Source organism: Manis javanica, chromosome 3 (assembly GCF_040802235.1).
Source record: "Manis javanica isolate MJ-LG chromosome 3, MJ_LKY, whole genome shotgun sequence".
NCBI classification, from domain to species: domain Eukaryota; kingdom Metazoa; phylum Chordata; class Mammalia; order Pholidota; family Manidae; genus Manis; species Manis javanica.
In genome coordinates, this window is record NC_133158.1 from 63794188 (window position 1) to 63818716 (window position 24529).

Consider the following 24529-nt stretch of genomic DNA (forward strand, 5'->3'; position numbering starts at 1 on the left):
CTTATGAAATTTGGTCCTAGTGTCTATGTCTCTTTACAGGAAAAATTCATTATAAACTGTTCAGGTTTCTTTTTTGTATAGCTTCACATTTGTTATTCATGATTTGTGTGCTATATAATTGAGAAATATGTGTGGCATTCATAAAATAAATCTGTGTGGTTTATGGATGATCAAATTCCCAGTCATCTTGTCAAAGTAGCCAAGTACTCTGTGGTCTTAAGGAAGCCCACACAAATCCCTGGAAAAGAGAGTTCAGGAGGTAAGGGTTTTCTCTACCATGGTAGAAGTTTTTCTTGATTGAACTTAAGAGTTAGGTAAACAAAGTAGAAAAACAGAAACAGCTGTTTTACAGTTCACTGTAATTGTACCAAGAAGTATACATCCTTTCTCTTTTTGATTAGAAGAATCTGTTCTGCATAATTAATATTATTAATTAATAAATAACTCCAGTGTTATGCCTTAAGGAATTTAGCTTAAGGGCACTTGTAGTAGCAGGCAGTTAGGAAAGAGGAGGGCATTCTGTCACAGGGCCACCCTGAAAGTTAACCAAAGGAAGCTTTTTAAGTTGTGTTATAAGTCTAAGTCAATACATCAAATAGTATATATACAAAAAATGGTATGGAGTTAAGAGTTTTTATAGATTGTTGTATAGAATGCATGGACTTTTTTTTTCACTCTAAAGGTTAACAGATGATTATTTGTTTTGTGTCATTAGAAATCATCTATAAAATGTCATGAGTAATAAATTTGGTCCAGAAAATTATAGACTAGGTCTTGAACTTCTTTCTAAAGTGATTTAAAATTTAAGATGAATTATCGTGATCAGGAAGAAAAATAATTTACTTCAGTAGACATGCCAGGTACCACCCTAATACATGCCCTTATATTAGGGAAATAAAGATGACTATGGTCCTTGTCTTGGAGGATATTCTGGAAAGGTTTCACCAACAGGTAAGCAGATAATTTTAGGGTTTGATAAGACGTAGTCATGGAAGGATGACTACAGCGGAAGATGGGCCCTCAGACCAGAGTGCATGGCAGGGAGGTCCTCTTGGGTGTCGGAAGAAGGGCTGAGGTTCATCAGGCAGGGGGTGGGGGGAGGAAAGGATGTTCTCAGCATAGAAAAGATCATCATCTTTATATGTTTAATTCTCCAATTACACTACCTGTCATACATAAAATCCAAAAAGTGATTGGTATATCCTACCCTAAGTTTTTAACCCTCCTGCACCTCCTACTTGCCTTGACTTAAAGTATACCTTCTGCATTTTAGAAAAACACAGCACAGGAAAGGGGTTGGAAAAATAAGAGGGGTGGCTTGCGCTACTCTTGGACAGTCTCCCTGGCAGTGTTCACTTTCCTTACCCTTTTAGAAACAATAGGGATGGAACAGAGGCTGCTGATTCAAGTTATGTGCGTCTTTATAAACTAACCACCTCCATCCACACACTCACAAGCTTTCAAAAGACGGGAGAGTCTGTGCAGTCCTCCTGAATTTCTCCTTTCCTTTTGTTTTCATTTGAATCTCAGGAAAAGAATAACATTAGTAACTTTTGCTCTTTAAGAGCATGCTTACCTGTGCTGAAGTATAGTGCCGTGCACCTTCCACGGAATATTTTATTTAATTCTTACAATAGTCCAATAGGAAAACACTATATAATACTACATGTAGCCTGAGATGCTGCATATTTTATTCATGAGAAAACAGAGGCACAGAAAGGGCAAGTCACACCTCAAAGTCTTTTCACCTGGTAAGTTGTGGAGTCAGTATTTGAACTCAGGCAGCAAGACCCAACAGCTACACTCTTAAATCTTAAATCAATATTGGCCCTTTGTCTGCCATTCATTCCATAAATATTTAATATGCCATCAATGTACAAGACATTCATGTAGTTTTTTATGGCTTACAGTATTTTAAAGAATTTAGAGAATTTTCAGTTCACTGTTTCATTTTGATCCTCAAAATAATTCTATTAGGCCAACCAGAGTTTGAGTTGATCCATGTCTCACAATTAAGAAGCAACAAGGCACAATACTGAGTCTTTTGATCTTAGTTTACAGTTCTTTTTAGACTAGTACAGTGGGTAACACTAGACCTATCATTCTAACATAAGGGATTAAAATAAAATTGATCATGTAAGTAACTCATACAAAGTCATACTCTGACTTAGTGAAAGACCAACACTAGAACCAGGCCTCTAAATAGCTATTTTAGTCATTTCTTCAATCATATCACTTGAAAACCTTGAGCAGATTTTGCAGTAGTTTTTCTCATAGCTCATAATCTTAAATAGGTTGTACACTGCCCCAATGTCTGAATTTATTTGAGTAAAGTAGAAAGATGACTAGTCCACGTCATTTTAAAAATCAAAACAATAGCAGAAGTTTGTATACCATAGAGACTTTTGAAGTTACTGCCTTCTTATAGTTAGATAGTTTTAGGAAAAATTTGAAGCATTATGATATTTCTATTTCCAAAGATAGATGTATACACATACAGTTAATTGTATGTAGTGATGAGACACTCAGTTGTTTCCCAGTAACCTTAAGTACTCATTTCCTAGTTTCATACAACTTCCCATTTTCTTCTACTAACCTTAATCCTTTTTGGACTATTGGGCACCACACCAAAGTGAGAGAAAGCACAGACTAGTTCTTTTAGCTCCACCACTTAGAATTATGTCATGGTTGGAAATTTATTTAAAATCTCTCAGCCCCAGTTTCTCCATTTTTAATATGAGAATCATCATTCTTAACTAACAAGGTATATAAAGTAAGTCATCTACAATACAATAGATGCTCAGTTAATACTGTGTCATTATTATTATCAAAGCACGTAATTTATGCTCTTCATTCATTTGTTTTTATAAATACCTATTCAGGAATTCAGAGTGCTATTATTTTGCAGCAGGTCATGTTTGCTGTTCGAGGCCATAGTCCACTTTTATATACCCCTTTTACTTGTGCAGAGCCCCTTCTCACAGGCTAGTAATATGGAGTGATAAAAAAACAAATCATATGATAGGGAGCCAGACATATCCGACTATGAAATTTGGCCTTGCCACACAATTGCTCTATGACTATGAATAAGATATTTAACTTCTTTGAATCTCATTTCTCAGCTGAGATGAAAATAACAATGATGGTGATTTACAATTGTTATGAAAATTAGATGATATGAGAAATAAAAAATATGTAGCCCAATATGTGGTATCTGGTAGATTTTTAGCATATGTGGGCAACATTTTCTTTTTACCTTCCTGCATCCCTCGGCATGCCATTTTCTCTTCCTCCTACCCAAACCATACCACAGGCCGTTTAATAATAGCAATGTGTATGTTACCGAGTGACACCCCAAGGTAGAGACATATAAGACATTAGGGAAGAAGAAGACTTTAATGATCATTAAAGACTTAGAAGACATGGATCCAGGCTTTGGGTCATCCTCCCATTTTGACTCTGTAGTCCAGGTATAGCAGACAACTCATCATTGACCCTTCTTTCAAGTCATTAAAATACTGGATCATAGTGTCCTCCTTCTTAAAATATGTGCCTCATTTTTATCTTCCTATAAGAAGGTGTAATCTCACACACACACACACACACACACAATCACATGCATCACTTGATTTTATGGTTACCTGAACTTAACCACATGTGAGGGCAATCATTCTAAAATGCATGACTTAAGCAGAAAATTCCCAGCATTACTGACATGATTTAGCCCTTGGTGATCTAGGACAGTCATTTTGGACCAGGATTTTTGGACATGTGCGGTTTTAAAGTTGCACTGCAGGCCTTGATCATATTTGTGGATCAAGCATCTGTAAAACTGAAAATCTTTGATGAGACATGCAAGTTTTATAGAATTTAAAGTTACTATGGGAAATAAAAACATAATTTCACTTATTAATGGTCACTAATGGCATACAACCAAGGCAGCCATCACCTTTGTTCTTACTCTACCTCCCTCAGACAGCTTCTGACCTTTTCTGGTTTGCTTCTACTAATCTATCAAAGGCTGAAAAGCCAGATAACTAAGCTTTAAAAGAAGTGCATATTTAAAAAGTCAATAAAGTTCCACATGAATCCCTAAGAACCTTAATGAAGAGCTTTGGGATAGATATTTCTGGCTTCTCTGAGGCCTTTATCAGGGACTACTGACAAGCTGGACCTTCTGGATAAGTGGGGAATTGACTGTACTTTACTTTCTGTTAATGTCTTCTTTATGGAAACACAGAATAAAAAATGTAGTTATGAACAGAATTTAAATTAGAGACTAAGTGCAAATTCACCTTGGCTATTTAAAATATAGTTTAATATGAAATCATTTAGTTTATATCCAGCTTTTCCATTATGGAATTGAGAGTTAAAAGGGCTCATAGCTAAGAATAATGAACCAATTCCTAGATTATCTTCTGCTTTCACTTCAAATAAACCAGCTAGTTGTTTGTTTATTTGCCAAGCAGTTGCTGCCTTGGTTGTATGCCATTAGTGACCATTAATAAGTGAAATTATGTTTTTATTTCCCATAGTAACTTTAAATTCTATAAAACTTGCATGTCTCATCAAAGATTTTCAGTTTTACAGATGCTTGATCCACAAATATGATCAAGGCCTGCAGTGCAACTTTAAAAGTAATGTGGAACCTTTAGAATTAAAACAAAAGGATAATTTATGAACTTTTTTACTGTTTTTATCTGATGGGAATATCTATTTTTAAACACACATGACTGAAAGCATATTTTACTTGAAAATTAAGAAAAAAATTAAGATATTTGAGCTCTCTACTGAGAAAAATGGTAGTAATTTATATATATAAGCCCCTTAAAGTAAACAAATATTTTAATATTTATCATATTTGATGTAATTGGATATTATCTCTGTTTCATAAAAAGAAAAATGGGGGCTTAAAGAGTTAGAGAATTGTCCAGACAGAACTACATTGAAATCTTGATGCCTTACCAATTGGTCATGTGATAGGACATCTATTGGTATTCTGATTCACATTTTCATATCCTATTAAAGAGAACTAATGGTATACATTTTAAAGTTATCTTGAGAATAAAGACATTATAGGCCAAGTACTGAGCACACCCTAGGCACTCAATGGATTTGATTTTCTTTCTGCATTAAAACATATCTTCTTATTTTATAAAGATTCTAGCATTTGTGCAAGACAAAACATTAAATTTTCTTATAAAGTTCAGTGCCCTGGTGAATTCAGAAAATCAATATGTTTAAAAACGTTGAGTTAATGGTGAAACATACTCTGGTAAATGAATATCTTATACGTAGAAAGATACTTTACTAGATATTATTTAGATCAATGCTAATTGACTTTGGCTGTGTCCACTATGTATCAGGTGGCAAAATTATTTTGCAGAAATATAGTATGTGAGATGAAAATGACACTCCAGTGGGAGTCAGAGGGCCTTGATTCTAGTGATGAGCCATATCACTCTGTGACTTGAGCAAATTCCTTGACCTCTAGGACTTTTATTTTACTCATCCGTAACCGTAGAAATTGAAATAAATACTTTCCAAGACCCTTTCCAGATGTTAGGAGACAAAATTCCCAAACTGTATTCTAAAGAACATAAGTCAGGTGAGATAATATTTTCCTTTAAAAAAAGCTGATGCTCCAGTAAATCTGAGGAAAAGTGATTGTCTCTTCCAGTAGCTAATTCACAATGCAGGGTGACATATTAAGGGCTCTGAAATGTTCTCTACTGAAGATATTCTGATTAATGTTAGCATTGACTAAGATTAGTATTAATTAAGGTCAGCATTTCCTAATCTTTTTGAACCTTAGCACATGTTTTTGTTTTTGTTTTGCAGGGGAGGGTATGCGGTCATGAATTGCAAAAGACATCTTAATCTTTCAGAGGATGGGTATTAGGAAAACAAGAAATGCCACAGAGTTTTAGAACACATAGCCTACTACTTAAAAAATAGTGATTTTTATAATTTTTCCAGAGTTTGTAAAATCTGAATTACATTTTGAAATATATGAAAATATGAACTTGTACTGGAGGAATTCCCTCAGATGGGATCTAGCACCTGTGCATGTAAGCAGATCTGGGCTTTCAGCGTTTCCATCTCCTTTAGTCCTCTATGGCACAATCAAAAGAATTCTGAAATAATTTCACAGTGATGAATACTTCTTAAATTCAGTACACTCTCCTTCAAAGAAGCTCTTCATTTACAGTAGTAGAGAGCTTGGATCGGAGAGCAGCCCTGGAATGAGGACATCCAGCTTTGAGTCCTGTTTGCCCTTCCAGTCTCTGTAATCTTGGGCAATTTACTTCTTCAAGTGGGTGTTCCCTTATTTACAAAGTGGAGATATGATTACCTTTCTCACAGCTTCATGGTGGGTATTAATTGAGAAAAGGGATGTTAAATAAAACTTGTAAAAGTATAAAGTTTTATATAAATGGAAAGAGTTATTAATAGGGTATGCACTCAGTAAATATTTCTAAAATTACTAAATATTTTATATCTTATAAAGTAAAGCCTGGGAAAACATGAAATGCCATAGAATTTTAGGACTAGAGGACTTCATTTAACTGCCCCATGGGTTCTTTATTCAAATAACATATGAAGTCCCAGAGAAGCTAAGTAGGTTTTCTCATGCCGCTCAGCTGACGGGGATAAGGCCTGTCCTGTGAGCTGATTTCTCTGAGTTCCTTTCTTCCCAGCACAACCTACCGGCTCAGTTTGCATGTGAGCATGTATACCTTCCCCTTCATAATTTTCATGAGACAAATGCTTCAACCATTAAAACAAAACTAATATTCTATGGAAGGCAAACTGATCATTTCCCTTAAAATATTGCTTTATTTTCTTTTATTTCAAAATGTAATTTCCTTGTTTTTGCCATTAAACAAAGCTAATTCTATTTTCCTCATTTATATACTTTCCTTTAAAAAAATTAGCCAGTCACTTCTCCTATTTCCTGCCATTTCTCTATTCATTTTAGTGCTAGGCTATGATTTTTATATTCTGCACATTCTTATATATTGCATATTTCTTTCAATTTGTGATAAAGCCAAAAAGTGATGGACTCTGAAAGTTATCTACCTGGGTTATTTATCAGCTGTGTATATTGCATTTCCTTAATCTGGTTAGGTCTTTGGAATACAAAGATGTACAACGTGTACTCAGTAGATAATTTGGTTATAAATAAGCACACACAATTTCCATTCCATAACCATAGTTTAAAGAACGTCACTGGTAACACCTCAGGTGTATTTTCATCTCTGTTAAGGATAGAACATGTTCCAAACCAATGAGCATAAACTGAATAAACTGAGTTGGGTTGATTTTAGAGCAATTACTTGATGGTGAAGGTTGTGGCTATTGAAATATGTTAGTATCAGAAATTCTTTCTTTTGAAATCTAAATAGAAGAATCTTGACTCTCTGAAATGATTTTGTTTTCCATGGAAAATTTGAGAATAGATAGACTCTCCCATTTTTTTTTTAACATTTCTATTTAAGGTGAACTTGAAGACAAATCCTTGCACTTCCTTCTCAAACAGAAGCTGATGAAATATGAGCATCATATAATGCTATTCCAAGAAACACACACAATAGTTTAGCAAATAACTCTTTGGAAATAGGTGGAATAGCCCATTAAAATGATTTATTTTACTTAGACTTTAATAGGCTTCAAAGACTTGGAAGGGTAGCATATGAATAGAAAGAAACACTTTATTAAGCTGGATCTATTTTCTGGTTTCCCCTTCAGCACTAATCCAGCTGTGCAGTTTAAAGCAACTAATCTCCCTCAACTTCACATTTATAACGTATAAGGTAGCATTACTTTTGAAACACTCTGGTAGACTATGTATGTAGGGGCCCATACTAAGACCTAATTCTATGACTTTTCAGGTCACAATAGAGATAAATCACTTTAAGAAAAATGTGAATAAAATAATTTATTTCTCCAAATTATTGCTGTTAACTCACCCTTGAGCAGAAAAGAAAATTCTGATGTCAAAAAGGAAGTAATACTGCTTTACTGAATTTGCAGACATGGAAAAAGGAGCATTGATATTATTCATGGTCTTCTGAAGGTAATTACTTTCATCAGTGGGGAAGCCCTGGGCTTCACCATCAGTCTTAGAGTGGGTTACCTGGGAAACAGATCATAAGACAGAAATTTGGTTAGAGGAGATTTATTGGGAAGCACTTTCAGAACAACACTTGTGAGGGATGAAGGAAGCAGGATGAGGCAGAGCAAGAAGCTAAACTGATTTAGCTCAGCACATTCTATGCAAGCTCCGGGTCTGCGATGGCCCTTCAAGCTAGTCCCACCTGATGCAAAGGGTGGAAGTGGTCCCTGTAACCTACTTCTACTAAGTGACCTGCTCTCCTTGAGGGATGATGCCATATCACCAGCTCAGCCTTGCTCTCTATGGCTGGTAGTTTGGCCTTCTGGCAGCAGCACTTCCTAGGTCAGACCTAGTGAGTAGCAGATTGTGTGGTTTGGGGTCATGCACAGCTCCCATTTCTGTCACCATGACAACTCCATTCATGTGCACGTGGTGCTGAGAACAAGGTATTGCAAATGTCAAGTGACTGGCTCAGTCCTGCTGGATTTATTGGTGCCTCTTCCTTGGTAGTGCTCCTTGGTAAGTGTGCATATGTGGTTCGGAGCTCCCCACACTTGGTGCACTTCCAGAAGCCCATCCACATACTTCTCCAGATATCCTTGAACATGATCTTTCAATCCTTCTCCTTTCAGGTTCTTGGACAATCAACTAAGGCATTCACTGTAATGACTGAGTTCCAGTATAGTTTTTTTAGAATAAGCGTGTTTTATAAAAAGTATATAATCAAGTATACCCATCAAATCTCTGCCCAAGGAGAGATTATCCCTCACCCCTGAATGGCGCCGTCATGGGGCAGGAGTCCATCATCAGCTTACACACACATACTGCCATGTCCTCTCCATAAACCAAAGTCAGTCTTCCTCCTTCCCTATCAGCTGGTCATAGAGACTCTCCCTCTACCCACTTCTTACATTCACATCCCAGATTTATCTGTAGGTATAAAGTGAGGAGATGCTGATGCAACATAGTGGATGGCATGAGGTTCTGAACCACCTGTTCATGCAGATTTTTTGTACTCTCTGGCCTTGTTTATGTGTGATCCTAGATTTCTCATATTCATCTTATGATGAATTACTGCTGAGCCCACCCTACCTAATGACATGGTGATTCAGAGCTCAGCTCATGGGGGGCAGCTCTGGCCTTTTGGGTATTTAATATTCAACACCAGGCACTCCATTTCTATGAGGGATCAAAAATTGTTTTCCAAATGGTGTATAATTCTCTGTCGTACATACCAAGGGCTTGCTTTAAAACCCTAGGTGCGGATATTCTTCTCCAATTGCCCTTGTCTTAATTACATAAGTGTTTTTCTCCTGACAGATATTTGTAATACCACAGAGTCAGCTACAGAGCTCTCTCCTACCCCAGGCCCCTTTCTTAGCTGTCAACTTTCCATATCATTTCACAAATGGGTAAGAACATTTTTTTAAGTGTAAAATGTTATTCTGCCTGAAATCAAAGAGACATAGCTGGCATTATGCCTCCTATTGAGATGTACAGGATGCTGTAATGTGTCTTTTCTTTGGAGGGGTGTCCTAACATGGTGAAGAGTCCGGGACCCCTAAAGGTTACTGCATGACACATCCCTGAATCTTACCAAATATTACCAAAGCCTCTAACAATTTTTTCTTGTTGAATCAGTTTTAAATAATGTTCTCAAAACAGTGGACAGAGGGGATCCTGGAATCTCTCAATGATCCAGATCCTTTTGGGGGATATAATGGCAGAGGGTGGAAGTTTAACCAGTCCTCTGTCAAGATTATAATACTCTTATTTTCCTACATGAATGTGAACTACTCTTGGTTCACCTTGCTAATAGGGTTGGAAGAGAACCCATCTATCGGACCAGTGGTGGCATGCCATGTACCTTAGACTATGCTAACGTGTTCTAACAAAGATACCACATCTGGCCCAATGGTGGCAGTAGGGCAACCACTTCTGGAGGTTCATTGTCATCCTTTAGAATCGGTCTGGTTTCTGTTAGAGCCGAACTGGTAAATACATGGAGATAGGATGTAACTATCAGCTCTGCATTCTTTAAGGGTGGCCATTCTTCCCATGTTGTAATATAGTTTATGATTTTCCATTTTGACTGGGGTAGAAGCAGTGTGAGAGATATCCATATAGCATTCCCCACTAAGATAGCTCTTATCTTCAGATCAAGGAACTTATGTGGAGATTGTGTGAGCTGCAAAGTATGTCCATTTCAATTACATGCAGTGAACTCAATGAGAATTGACTTCAGCCAGAAACTGTATTTGATACCTAACCTATGAGTGGCCTCCAGTCTAACATGAGGGCCATTATGAAGCATCAGGTCAATGGATAATAATGTCAACTTGAACATTTGTCCTTGAAGTCCCTGCATATCCCCATTTCTCAGGGTATGATTACTTAAATAGCTATAGGCCATAGGTAAGATCTAGTTTGCCGAATTCATCCTGATGGAGAGCAGCCTCTCCTTTCAGGCAAAAGGCTTCAAGTCTGAGAACTCACTCAGACCTGAAAACTGGGCTTGAGGTGGGGAATTCTTAATTAAGCAGTTGCCCTCAACCTCCTGATCATGCAGCCTTTTTTTGTTTTGTTTTGTTTTGCTTTTAGTTAGATAAATTGATTAATACATTTGTCGGCTGCCCATCTATTTGGTCCTGGAAACATTATGTCCTATTAACACTCTCCATAGTTCCGTAAGGGTCAAACCCACTGAGCCCACCTCCCCACACCCCCATCCTCTAGCCTGTTTGCCACTCTGACAATGTTATTCATTACAGTAACTGCACGTACTCCTTTGTGTCTGGTGGCTAAGCACTTCTACCTGGCTTCTATTATTTGGCAACCCAACCATCTTATTGCTACTAAAGAACACAGTTCTTTAATATTATCTTTTACCATCAACTCTGGCCTACAGAGAATGTTCACCATTGTGATTATTGATTCATATGCCTCTCTTACAAGTACATCCCATGTTACTTTGCTAAAGAAACCGTCTTCCATAGGATAGAGTAATATGGTAGGCTTTCTGACCTTAAGCAGTCTATCCATACGAGTATCCCCACTTCTCTGAGCCTTTCCACCAAGAAGGATTTCACATTTCTATTCAGTTGGTATGGATAATCACTTTATCAAAGCTTCCAGAGTTATCCTAGGAGCATTGTCTCACCGTGTCCTTGCTAGGGTGTTAAATTCTGTATCATGGGAGAATGCTGTCGTATTAATAAATTCTTCCTTATACAACTCTATTTCTTTCTTATTGAAAGCATCTTCAGGATCCACTTCCATATATACTGCCTTACAGAATGCAGGCCCATATATATAACCCGAACTCCTACCAGTACATGTGAGTGAGATCCTGAAGCTCTTTCAGAATATCACCTGTTTCTCTTAATAGACTCACCACTTTCCTGGCCAGGTTATGTTGGAACTTGATCCTAGTTATTTGCCTGGCATCTAGAAGGAGAAGTTGCTACTAAAGAACACAGTTCTTTAATATTATCTTTTACCATCAACTCTAGCCTACAGAAAATGTTCACCATTGTGATTATTGATTCATATGCCTCTCTTACAAGTACATCCCATGTTACTTTGTTGTGGTAGTTCTCAGAGAGTTTGTAATCTTGTAATATAGAAATGTCTGCATTATCTCCAAATAAAGGATGAGGACTCACTTATAGCAGGTAAGGGTGGGATTTTCTAGAGGCTTAGAATCTTTAGGGGATCCTGAGGATTCACAGTATTTGAGAGTTCAGCCCAGATGTCCCCACACTTCATCTCAGAATCCCACTTCTGACCTGGTAGCAGACTTGTTCAGGTTGGAAATTCCACTTTGTCTATTGTCACAATTAAGTCCTGGGTCTGATCCTCAGGTTTCTCTGCCCTTTGCCTGCCAGAGAACAGAGTACATACTGTCACCAAGGCTTTCTGGCACTCAGACTTTGCCCTCTGTTGGTAATTAATCACCTTTGCCTTCTGTTGTCTTTGTCCAAGGCATTAATGGTCCCTGACAACAGTTATCTGATCCCATATTCTTTATCATTTTTATTTCCCCAAATCTTTCAAACACCTGAGATATTGCATCTGCACTGATCAAAGATTTAAAAATTTTATTACTACCATATGTCAGGGGCTATCAGTGCTCCACCTGCCACTGGAGATGGACTTATTGTCAGCAAGCTAGTGAGTAATCTAGATCCAATATACTGTTTTAGAGCCTTCCTGAAGCTTACTTCTGGTATCAACAGTCTTAGGTCAGGCTTCCTGATAAAGAGACTCTGAGACAGAGAATTATTTCTAGAGGTTTTTGGGAGGGCTCCTGGAAACACCTGTGAGGGTTAGGGACTGGGCAGAGGGTGAAGCTGAACATGATGCAGTTAAAACAAAAGGCTCACCCATTACTGTTGGGAGCTCTGGACCTAGGATGGCTCCCTTGTCCCAGCTGAAGCAAGGGGACCAGGCGTTTGTCTCCACACATTGAGCAGTTATTGGATGCAGGCTGCCCCCAGGTAAGGGGTTTAACACTGGGTGAAGCTCTTTAGCTAAGAGCAGTTACTGGAGAAGGACAAAGGTAAGAGCCACTGGCAGCTGAAATTCCAGACACCTGGGCAGTGAGTGCCTTGGCTCTGAAGCATTACATGGGCGGTGTGCTTCAGTGGCCCCTACACCATTTCCTGTGTGCTAATTTAAATATTTGTATGTGTTACTGCATGCATTTGTACTTATTTCTGCATAACACTTTATATTAAAAACCAAGTCAAGCAACTACTCAAAATGGACTCACTTCTAAACCACTCATTCTGCTCATGCCTGCAACATACATTTATACTTTTCTTAAAGCCAATTACAGCTTTTTAGTCATTTCCCTATTGCTCTAACATTACCCAAATACCAGGCTCTAGGAGTTAAACAGCATGGCTCAAAGGGAATGGATGTGGTTGTGCCTGTAGGAATTTTGCTGGCTTGCATCTCCCTGATGCTTCGTAACTGCTTCAGTGCACCACTCTGCTATAAAATATTGACTCTAAAAGACCTCTGTCCTGAAATAGATCCACCCAGGAAAAAGCTCTGGAATATGTTTCTTCCTTAGCAGCTGAACAGCTGTCATATTATAAGGAGTTTTTGTGGTAGTGGTTATGATCACTGGCTGCATCCAAGGGCAATGTACATAGGTGCAATTTTGAAGGAGATAAGAAAATACTTTAAAATTTAAGGGAACCTCAATAGAAAAATAAACATTTTTTCTAATATTCAGTTGGTAAGACTCTGAAACAATTATAAGAAATATTTGTAGGAATCCTGCTTCATTGCATGACGTTATGGGATAATGGCATAAAATTAACCAGCCACTTCTATAGTCCAACTTTCCTTCTTAATCAGAACAAAACCCTACATGGTCGATTGCAAAAATTCAGTCAGAAATGAACAGGAAGGTATCTCTTGTCCCATGTCTCCATTTTTATGCACAAATTGTTAGTGTAATTGATAGAAAATATGCGTCATACTTTTCTAATTGGAGTTCCCTTGTTCTAATCTCCCTCATCGCTCAACAATTAATTGAACAAACCAGGTCCTAGTCTTCTGTATTTGCTCATTTGCTATAGATTAAGTTCTAAATCCTCAGAGCTAAAATGTAAGAGCATCAATGTCATACTCAGAACTGATGTTTGCCTTTGGTCCACATTCCCTCTCGACTTTTCCTTCCTGTGCTAGATGTCTATTCCACATAAATATTATATCATGACTCTTAAGTTCATGTTAAGACCATCTGCTATTATAATCAAGTAAATACTGAGACATACTTAATGTGACAGAAATTATTCAACTATAATGAGTTATTATACAAAATCAAATAATTTTTTGTACATTTTCACTTCATTCTGAAGTCAACATCAGTGTTGAAAATTACCCACTTGCATACATTATTTATTATATACATATTAAATGACCAGTGAACTGAATGTTGTTCGGTATATTTAGGTTTGCAGACCTTCCCCTCTTCTCTGCACACTATGCTGTTTATGTGAGTCCACTGTCTTCTGTGAAGTCCTTTCACATTCTACTTTTTTTCTATCTCTTACCTCTCTTCTGCTCACTCAGCCACAATGACACATCTGTGACCAAGGTCCTTGAACAGTGACTTGAACAGTATCCAGGAGACTGGAGCTTGATCTTCGAAATCAGTAACTGCGAAAAAAATCCTGAGAGCCTATCATTCTGTTCCTTCAAGCAGGGCAGGAGTTTAGAGCAGGGAAGGGCTGCACAGGATGGGAATGATTCCTGAATTAGATATTGTAGTAAGTTAATGCTTTTATGTATTCTTTTACTCTAAAATCACAGTAATGCTAGACAAATATAATATGAGACAATTAAGTAGCATGGCTACACCTACAAAATAGACAAGTATTTCTACAGAGAAAACACTAGAAAGCAAAGAAATGCACTATTTGAAACCACTGAGCTCCAGGTGGAGTGTGAAGCAGTCTAGGAGAGCCTCACCTGTGGTAGGGTACCAGAGTTAGAATCATACCTTGACACAGGGTGGAGCTCCTGGACTTGCAAAGAAGGATGGATAAAGCAGGATGTGACTATTGCCTGAGGCAAAGGTCTATCTCAAACTGCTTGCCCAGGGGGACAGGACACACAGGAGGTCCCAACACCTAATGGAGGGTCTTTACCAAAAGTCTTTAACAGTCAGACTGAAAATATAGAAACATTTTATTTAAAACCATGACAAGAACAAAAATGCACACTATTGCCACTTCAATTTATGACAATTTCAGAGATACTGGTCAGTAAAATGATACAAGAAAATAAATATAAACTCTTTGGATTGGAAGGTTAATTAAACAAAACAAAAGTTTGATTGCATGCAACTAAATAGAAAAAAATAGAATCAATAAAAGAGTTCAGTAAGTTTTCTAGGTTAAAAAAATGAATATACAAAAAACAACAACATTCTTATAAAGACACAAACAGAAAATGTGATTTATTTTTTATTGAGTACATACAATAAAATGCACAAATGTTAGTATATAACTCAATGAATTTTGACATATGGATATACTCGTATAACTATCACTTAGATCAAGATACCAAAATTTTCACTACTTTTCTTCCCCATTCACCTATTTCTATCACTACCCTCAACCTTCCTACAGTATAGAAACCACCAGTCTGGTCCCTGTGTCTGAGTCTATTTCTAGTTTGTTTTGCTTTCTAGAGTCTACATATAAGTGAAATCATATGACATTTTTCTTTCTCTGACTTATTTTACTTAGCATAATACCCTCTAGGTCCATCCATTTTATTGTTATCACAAATGGTGAGATTGCATTATTTTTTATGGGTGAGTAATATTCCATTGCATATATGTACCACCTATTTTTAATTCATTCATCTATCAATGGACATTTAGGTTGCTTCCATATTTTGGCTATTGTAAATAATGCTTTGATAAGCATAGGAGTGCATATATCTTCTTAAATTAGTGGTTTTGGGTTTTTTGCAAGTTATTTTTTTGACAATATTTCTAGTAACAGAAGAAAATATAAATTACCTGGGAAAAAAATAGAAAAAGGGTGTTTAAAAGCCTGATAGAAAAAAATTTTAAATATTTGTTGAAGGGCATTAAGAAAGCATAAATAAATGGAGGTGTATTCAGCCTTCTTTGGCAAGTCCAGGAGCCCTATCCTTTGTCAAGATGTGACTCCAGCCCTGTTCCCTTCAGGTGAGGCTGTCCTAGACTGTTTCACACTCCGCCTGGAGCTCAGAGGCTTCAATCTGTTGCATTTCTTTACTTTCTAGTATTTCCCCTCCAGATATATTTATCTAATTTTTAGGTGTAGCTGTGCTACTTAATTATTCCATATAATATTTGTCTAAAATGTATGTAAGAATAGCAAACGCTAAGTTCAACACAATTACAATCAAATGCCAAAAAGGTTTTTACAATATTTTGCAAATTATTTCTGAAATATATTCAAAGTGCAAAGGTACATGAATAGCTGATATGATTTTGAAAGAAAATAAGATGACATTTTGCGGGAGGGAGCTTATTTTTCCAAATGTCAAGATTTATTATAGAGCAATAGTTACTAAGACAAGGTGGTATTGGCTCAGTTATAGACATATAGGTGAGTAGATTAACATTTTTAAGACATACTCAGCTCTATATCGAAATTTAGTAGATGAAATAGTATTGGGTAGATGAGGTAATAATTAGAGAAGTAATGATGTGGAAACAATTGGCCACAGAAAATTGTAAAATTAGCCCTTTCTTATATCATATAGTAAAATGAGTTACAGATAACTAAAGGACAAAATTTGAAAGGCAATATTTAAAACCTTTAAAAATGTATTCTTTTATTCTGATACAAGGGAAGATTTCTGAAACAAGACACAAAAGTTCTAAACCATAAATATTTTTATTATATTTTACCACCTTCAGATTAGAAATACCATCCACAAAGTTAAAGTATAAACCACAGCCTTTGAGATATTTGCAATTGTACATAACCTATAAAAGATCAATTGTCAGAGTATACAAACAAATCATAGAAATCAGTAAAAAAAGAGGAAAATAAATCTGAAATGAGCAAATGTTATGTTATGATTAAGCAGTTTAGGGAATGGGAAACTAGAATGTTTAATATGAAAAGGTGCTCAAATTTACTCAGAGAAATCCAAAGTAACATATTGAGATACCTGCCACTGTTCACCCATCAGATTAAAAAAATCATCTGAAAGTCACACACTAAGAAATCTTGATAAGAATGTAAAGAAACAGAAATGACATATTGCAGAGAGGAGGATTTTTGGTTACAATCACATTTGATAGCTATTTGAGAAGATCTTAAACTCGTGAAACTATGTGTACCAAACAGAAAAATTTACTCCTAAATATAGGGAAATATTCTCAAGTGTGTACATGGAAACATATAGAACACATTCAGTTCGACATTGCTTATTTTAGCAGGAAACTGAGACTGACATAGACATCCGTCAGTGAGGGAGCAGATAAAGCAGCATGGCACATAAATACAGTGGAATCCATTGTTACAGTAAGTCAACTAGTGTAGCATTTATCAGCAGAGGGAAACATGAAAGACAGTGAAGAAAAAAAAAAAACCCTGAAGGAGTTGGTATACTATGGTTACTATAACAAAGTATAACAGACTGGGTGGCTTACACATGAGAACTTGATTTTTTCCCAGGAGGCCAGGAATCCTGGATGAACGAGTGGGTAGGTTTGGTTTCTTCTAAGCCTCTCTCTTCGGCTTGGAGTTGGCCACCTTTCCCTGTGTCCTCACATGGTCTTGTCTCTGGGCAGCTCCCTGACTTCTCTTCCTTTTTTTATAAGGCCACCAGTAGGTTGGATTAAGGCCCACAATAACAGCCACTTTATTTTAATCACCTCTTTAAAGGCCCTATCTCCAAATATGGCCACAGTCTCAATACCAGAGGTTAGGGCTTCCACATATGAATTTGGGTGGGGGATACAATTCAGCCCACAACACAGGCAATTTAAAACATGAAGAGCTCAACTGCAGGTTGTTTACTAGTCAAAGTACTTTACCAGCAGTAAAACTTTAGGATGATAGTTACCACTCAGGATGGTGGAAAAGAAACATCATCTGAATCAGTGACAATTATTGCTTTAAAGAAAAAGATTAGGAGCTAATGTAGCAAATATTATTAGATAAGTAAAACCAAATGAAAGCTACAGATGTGTTTATATAATTATCCTCTGTGTTTTTATATCTTGGAAATTTTTCATTACAAAACTGACAGTGACCAATGAGATCCCATATTGAAACAGTGGAGCTGTGCTTAAGCAGGGAGGAAAGGCATACATTTTGTGGTCATCACAAACTTACCTGATGCTATTCTCCAGTCCCCATGTATACCTCCAAACATCAGTAAAGCAAATTTACTATGAGGGTCAGTAAGCAGCATCTCAGGGACAAGTGATAATATCCCTTTTCTTCCTTCAGATTTTGAATCCCTATCTTCCAAAGAAGATGATATGGTTACAATCATATTTGATAGCAATTTTGACAAGATCTTTAACTAATGAAGTTACATGTACCTTATGTCTTATCAAGCAGAAACATTTTTGTTCCAAAGAAATATTTAATGAGAGAGAAAACATTCTCCTTTTTTAAAAAGCAGTTTTCAAAATGCAAAAACACAAGAGGATTTAAGCTGTATTGTGATGGGGGTTGCTCAAAATTTGAAAGTCGACATTGTAATCTTTGTGTTACATTTATTAGGTAAGGGAGGACTCTGAAAAGCAAGAAGGCATGTTGAATATGCAGGAAAACAAAGTTGATCGTCTCAGGCTTGGAAAGAGGGGCAAAGGAGAAACTGGAGATGTCAAACTCTCAATGTTATGGTAGTTGCACCAGTTGCACTGTGTATATGCACCTGTACTGGAGGAAAACAGATATTGTGTGAATGCTTTGGTGTCCAGTCCAGTTACATAAGCAAATATCTTCCGAGAAACCTGGCTCAGAGCTGACTGGAAACCTTGACAAACTGTGACCTCTGGCATAAAACCACAGAGAGCACACTTCAAGGTCATCCTGTGCCCACACTGTTCTCCAGGGAAGTCCACAGCCCAGTACAGTTAATTATACTAACAGCCAAGGAAATTATATTGGCCCACTGTGGCCTAGTAAGATTAATATCTCTCTTCCTTCATCACAGAGGGATGTTAATGGTATTTTTATTAACTTGTGACCTGTTGACTGCTGTTAGAATATAGATTGTATGCATAAACCAGGTCGGTATTACAGATATGATTATGGAGCAATTACCGGGGCAGCCACTGGGTTTCTAATCATTGTTGGCAAAGACAATTTGTAAGATTTAAAACCTCTTTTTGGAGTTCTACGAGAAGAAACACTTGGGATCAAAGTTTATATTGTCTCTTTCTATCTTCTTGAAATTGCAATTTATGATTCCTATGATTAGTCTAGCAAACAAAGGCAGATTTTACAAGAGAAGAAAACTACAAAGAATAGATGATGATGAGAGTGATCATAGATTTTGGCAGCTCAAGGTTGAAAACTTTCCTTGCTGAAATGGTTTTGATTAAAAATATATGCAGTTTGCTAGCAATTCTGTTTGTACAGTATCCTAATAATCAGTGACCAGATTATATTCTGATCTATTATTTTAGAAATGGGAAAATTCAGTTCTGTAGTTATGTACCATGTGATATGAAATATAGCATTAAGTACTTTATTCATGCTCTTTATCATCACATATTAATGGTAATGCCATCAAGGTTGCCAAGATGTCTTCAGAGTCATTCTGTAAGGATGCTGATTTATATTCTACAAAATGCATTATTTATTCTGCCAAGTGCATTATTTGTAATTACACCCCTTCTCCCCCTCAGTTGAAGCAGAGTTTATGTACCCCTTTTAAACTGCTGCCTCTGCATGTAGGGTGAGATCAGAAGGGACAAATGGTACCACTAACATGATAAATTACAATATTAACTGACTTGACTGGAAGCAGAAAATACTATATCTGAAATCTTGCCATTCTAATTTAGAAGTCATAAGTGGTTTAGATAAGAAAGAAAAAAATAATAATCATCTGCCCTTCCAGGTTCTTAGCTCAACTAAATGGTTGAACTCTGAGCTAGAGTCAGTTCTATGTGAACTTTAGACAGTGTGCTTTCAAAAGGGACTATTCAAGAGCAGAGAGAAAGGAGGCATTGAAGGCAGAATGGGATTGCAGTTGAGTCCCTGGGGTTCTGGGCAGGAACAACTCACAGTGTATACAATTGATCTTCTGCCCCAGGCCTGACACTTTTCCTGATCTTTCCTCATCACCACTGTAAACCTTTCCTCTTCTGTACACTGCATTAGAAATAGGATCATCTCAGAGATAAAGCCACTTTTGGAGTGGTTTGCATTAGAAATGAAGTTATGTTCTGCTGTTGGTATCTTGTTGAGATAAAACTGTTTTTCTACATTTTAAAAATAAAATGTTGATCTATTTTAAGGTAAGTTTAATTATTTTCATAATAACATAAGCATAATAGATAAGGCAAGTGAAAAACTGGATGATAATGGATAGTGAGGCACATGTACTTTTCAATAACATGCACTGGAAAAATCATGGGATTTAGATCAGACAGCCTGGTTACAATTCTAACTTTGTTACCTATTAACAACGTGAAGTTGGGCACATTATTTAACTTTTGTGAACCTCAGTAAAAAGTCTCCTTTTCCTATTAATTTTTCTGGGAATGAAATGAACAAAACATAGAACACACCTGATGTAATTTCTGGGACATGGCTGCCCTTACCTGCATAAGTGCATTTTCCCTTCCTTCTCATATCTCTTCCTCTTGCTAAATTTTCAAAGCTTTATATGCATAGGAGGCCACATTTTAAGTGAACGGCTGGAGGTGAGAAAGAGGTCAAATGGATTTCAGCATGATTTTTAAGATGTAGCAGAAAAATACATTTGCAGACTGAAAAGAAAGAATAGTTCAAGTTTAATAACTGTTTAACGCCACCTTTTTCCCCTTTCTCTACCTGCACCGAAAGGGCCAGTGACAAGTTATTTCCATCTCTCAAACTTTAGTTATAATAGGGACAGAAACAGTATTTGTATTTGTAAAATTTCTAACTTTCTGATAAATATTGCTATGATTGAGTTTGGTTTCATCTTCTGTACTTCACTCTTTCTCTGGTGCCTACTATCATGCAAATTAAATAGTCAAAAAGAAAAAGGAGAGATTCTGTGAAAAGTCCATGACTCTCTAGAAGAGGGAAGTAAATTTTTTACCAATATAGTGGCATAAATAGAAACGATCATCTCATAATTATTTTAGAGTCCTTATTAACATAATTAAGTAGAATATATCATGTACAGACAAAGTTTACTCTCTCATGCTTATTTTTATTTTCCCAGCTTGTCTGCAGCCCTGCAGGAAGTCTTTTAAAACAAAACAATTAATTTCCTTAGTACTAGGAGGGTGAAAATGAGGAAGGCTAGCACATCTTGGGTAGGTATTCTGCATCAAACTGGGAAGGGATAAAAAGAGAATTAAAGAATTAGCAAAAATTTGATTGGGCAAGGATGCTATTTCTTTTAGCTTTCATAGGTCAGATCTTTCCCCATGGCCTATGTGTTGTGTGTGTTTATGTATAAGTTACCAAAATATCCAATACATCAAAATTCTAAATATAACAATATATTCAGTAAATTTGGCTTTGTCTATGACATTGCTCCCACCCATTAGTATGGATATCTGCACTGAAATGAACATTATATTGAATTGAAAATATTATGAGCTGGCTAGTGATATGTAGTGAGGGACCCTTCTGATTCAGCAGAAATTGCCTTCCCATTCCAGAAAAAATAGATTAGTGCCATAGCGCTTTAATCATACTCTGCATGTCAAGCCTGTTATATTAATGGTTTTTGCATTTAAATAGTAAAAGTAGATTCAGTATAGGGAAAATGAGTTAGTGCCCAACCCAGAAGAAAGGCATCTTCTATCCACAATGAAGGTATGACATTGCTCCCTGGAGTGGAAACTCCCTGCCACTCTGTCCTCTCAGCGCTCAAGGACCTCCTTTGAGGAAGTCATCCATTGTAATGAGAGGGTACTTAATTCCTTTTTGTGGCTATTAGTCTCTGGTTTCTGCTGAAAAATTCTGATACTGGTGCACCTAAAGGGCAATCTATTTAGACTCATTCCTCAGCCCACACCCACCAAAATCCAGCTCAATGGTGACAGTTCATTAGCATCAATTCCAAATAGCATGCAAATGACAAATTGGAGCTGGAGCAAAAGAAAAAAAAAATAGATGTCTACTTTATTTTAAATCCCTAATATTTTCTATTTTCACAGTGATCCAAACTGTTTCTATGCCTGACAGTTCTTCTTAAAATTTTTAATTTTGTTCCTTTTACCTTTACCTATTTAGTAAAAGGATTTACTGATCATTACATGTTAATGTAGTTATAGTTGGCATATGAGAAAGGCCAGACCAGACTACAGGGTTTTCAGCTTTGAATCATCAATCATCAAGCAAGGCTTATATAGGTGGTTTTAATAATGAGTGTACACACATGAATAGCCATTATATTTACCTATAAAGAAAATGATGCCAGAACACAACAACACGAAGTTTAACAAAGCAAGAGGAATGTTTACCATCAGACCATCAGTTTCTTTGTACTTTTTGAGACCCCCAGGGTAGAGAAAGACACACATCAACAAATACTAAAATACCTAGGAAAACTAATTCAGTGCATGGGGTTCATGCTGTGTTACAAATTATCCCATAAGTAAATAGGTGTATGTGTGAGAGCAGAAGGTAATTCTACATTTCTTATGCATCCTATCCATCATCCAGTGATTTCTGGTTCTCAGAAGGTTGAATCACCAGATGTTGGACCACCTTGTGCTATCCTGAACAAAATGGGGAACCTTGAAGTGGTTAAACATCTTGAAGGCTTCACTTCCAGTTCACATTTTGCAATGTCTTTATCTTTCTGTAACATTTCTTAGTTCCCAGTTCTTTTTTATTAACTTAATAAAATTTTTTATTGCTGTATAACTTACATGTAGAAAAGTGTAAGAATCATGTGTGGGCACCTTGATGAATTTTCACAAAAGAGCATACAGGTAACTACCACTCAGAGCAAGAAAAAATACTTGACTTCAAAAAATCCTTGTAGTTCTTCCTGATCATTACCAGTCATCCTCTTCCTAGATGGCCGCTATTGTGATTGCTGGCTGACACAGCACATTAGTTTAAATCTTATATGAATGCAATATTTATGAATTTTATATGAATGGAATAACATATAACATGGGTCATTAATGTTCTTAATAGCTGACATACAATGATGGTTTTTCATGTCCTTGACCATGGTTAAATCCCATGTGAAAATAATGATAACATATATTCTCTGTATTTTAAATACTATTTTTGTGATTAGTTACTGTGCTGTTTCATCAAAATCTTCACCTGTTTTGATGGGGTGGAGTTGATTGTAAGTGGTGGGATTGGTTGTGGTATTGTAATGACTGTTGGTGGATTTTTTATAGGTTTCATTTCTTTTTTAATTTACTTGGGGGTAATGTTGATAGTTTTGGTTATGCAAAGGCTGTGGCTAATCAGTGTCCCACTGCTTTTGTCCCGTGTTACTGTGTAGTGGCAGTTCATTCACTTCCATTGCTATATAGGATTTCAGTGTTTAATATCCTACAACCTGTTTATCCTTTCACCTGTTTATGGACAGTTGTGTTGCATGGAAACAACAAAATGTCGGGACTCTTATAAATGCGATGACCATTCTTATACACACGTTTTCATTTTACATATACATTTATTTGGAACATACCTAGGAGTGACATTGTTGGGTCATAAAGTGCAAATATACTCAGATTTGTTACATAATGTTAAACAGTTTTTAAAAATGGTAAATTATACCAATTTACACTACCATGATCAATGTATGAGAATTCTAGTTTTTCACCAACACTTGGTACAAACTGTATCCAGACTCTTTTTTCCTTTTTTCCTAATCAAGAAAGTAAATATAGATATTTTATAGTTAATGCTATAGCACAGTAGTGCTACAGATCACTATGCTATATAGAAACATCCTTCATTCACACTGTCGATATTTAATAATCTCTAAACTTGTCTCCCTTTTCTCCTCATTCCTACTGTCTCTTCTCCCTCCAATCCAAACAATTCTACACATTCTCACCCAGTTTATCTTTCTACATTTCTAAACATACTAATCTCTTACTCAAAATCCTTGTTTTCCAATTACCTTCAAATAATAACTCTACAATATTACTGAGTCCTTCTACCGTAACTCAACTACCTTGTAATTCTGTCAAATGGAACCACTCAGTACAAGCACACCAAAAACTTCCCCACATGCCATCATCAGTCTGTGGAGCCTTCCCTTCCTCTAATCCCCTTTCCATTGTACCTAAAATGCCATTTCTTTTGGAAATCAGATGTACTTTCTTTCCTCCATTCAGTTCTTCTGGCATTTTGTCCTGATGGCACTTAAATCTCCCTCCCTTGAGTTATTTCCCTTTGTTATTGAGTTATTCTGGCACCATCCTGTTAGATGGTAGGAAGATTCCTTCCTGGAGGAAAGAGGTGAAACTTATACAATGTTTTACATTTATAAGGCTCCCAATAAATATTTGTATAATTGAAATGAATATACAAAGTGTGTATATATTTTACTGATACCTCCTGGACTATTGAAACAAGTTTATCTGGTGAAGAGCCAGATTTTTCTGGGCCAAATAAAGACATCAAGTCTCTTGGTATGAGAAGTGTAGTAAAGTTGGCCAAACAATCAGTTCCAAAACTATTCAAGTGACATGATGCACCATGTCCCAGATTG

At 36.5% G+C, this 24529-nt stretch overlaps 1 long non-coding RNA gene across 1 annotated transcript; it reads right to left on the reverse strand.

Annotated features, from left to right (window-relative positions):
• Positions 1–14204: 14204 nt before the first annotated feature.
• On the reverse strand, positions 14205–17420 carry LOC140848161 (uncharacterized). The gene is made up of 3 exons (XR_012128713.1): positions 17301–17420; positions 14640–14808; positions 14205–14296 (listed from the first exon to the last, which is right to left on the reverse strand). It is a non-coding gene; the product is annotated as an uncharacterized lncRNA (long non-coding RNA).
• Positions 17421–24529: the final 7109 nt, after the last annotated feature.